At 48.3% G+C, this 1,242-nt stretch overlaps 1 non-coding gene across 1 annotated transcript; it reads right to left on the bottom strand.

Annotated features, from left to right (window-relative positions):
- Nucleotides 1-587: 587 nt before the first annotated feature.
- On the bottom strand, nt 588-742 carry LOC143175381 (5.8S ribosomal RNA). The gene has a single exon (XR_013000183.1). It is a non-coding gene; the product is annotated as a 5.8S ribosomal RNA (ribosomal RNA).
- Nucleotides 743-1,242: the final 500 nt, after the last annotated feature.

Below are 1,242 nucleotides of genomic sequence, written 5' to 3'. Positions count from 1 at the left end.
ACATCTCATTCGTAAGAGAGGAAGAAAACAATCTCCCTGGGGCCAGTCGGTAATATACCGACATACGACGTGTCGTGCACATCCGTCTCACGCACGGTATACAAAATATGAATAAAACGTGTGTAGTCTCTCTCTCTCGACTTCTTAATATTTTCTTTCACCTCTGACGCATCATTTCAGGTGACGTCGGGAGCGCGGGAAAAAAAATTTTTCTAAACACACGAAACCGTTCATCTCACGAACAGCCGAAAAAGTTGTCGCTCAGATCCATATCGCAGTGGAGCGGTATCCGCGGGCGGTCGTAATTGAACGACGCACGACGCCGCGAACACTCACGCGAGTCCATACAAACGATTCCGATCGTTTTGCAACAACTAGAACGTACACTGTCCGTGAAATTCACAGAATTTTCGCGTGTCCGCGACAAACGCCGACGAGACACCCATCGTTCGCTCGTACGTAGCATCCTTCTCTTAACCCGACTCAGAGACGTTCTTTGCGCCCTTCGGTAAAAAAACGTTCGATCCGAAGAGGTGAACGACGGCGGGGATTTGACAGAGCTACGCAAGCAGTGTATGGTACGTAAACGACCCTCAGCCAGGCGTGGTCCAGGAATTGTATCCGTGGACCGCAATGTGCGTTCGAAATGTCGATGTTCATGTGTCCTGCAGTTCACACGTTGACGCGCAATTAGCTGCGTTCTTCATCGACCCACGAGCCAAGTGATCCACCGTTCAGGGTAATCGTATAAATTTTATATTTCACATATATAATTTTATTCTCATTTGTTCGACCTAATATCTCTCTTCTTTCAAAGAGAAGATAAAAGTTGATACCTGAATCTCCGACCAGCGCGCGAAGGAGATTCAGGCGTCGCCTTGGAGACGACACCGAAGCCTTTCGAGACGAAAAACGTTCAAGTAATATGTATATATTTCTCGACGTTCCGGGCGTATAGTGCATTCAAAAACCCGCGAAAGACGCAGAAGACTCGCACGCGTGGAAACGACGGGGATATATTTTGTATCCTACCCGATACTGAATCCATCGCGTGCAGTCGACCCTCGCGTTCTTCCGATCAGACGCATCTATTGTTGCGCGCATGTTTTCGCGTCGCATCGCGCGAAACGTTGCACGAATCGTACCGATCGATCGATTGAAAGCAAATAATGAAAAAAGACTTCACAGCTGGCTCTTTGCCGGTCATTCGTCCCATGTTATCTCTTGCCGCGAAATTGGCGC

The sequence above is a fragment of the Nomia melanderi genome, unplaced genomic scaffold, assembly GCF_051020985.1.
Source record: "Nomia melanderi isolate GNS246 unplaced genomic scaffold, iyNomMela1 scaffold0066, whole genome shotgun sequence".
NCBI classification, from domain to species: domain Eukaryota; kingdom Metazoa; phylum Arthropoda; class Insecta; order Hymenoptera; family Halictidae; genus Nomia; species Nomia melanderi.
The sequence above is the reverse complement of the archived record's forward strand: the minus strand, read 5'-3'. Positions and strand labels throughout refer to the sequence as shown.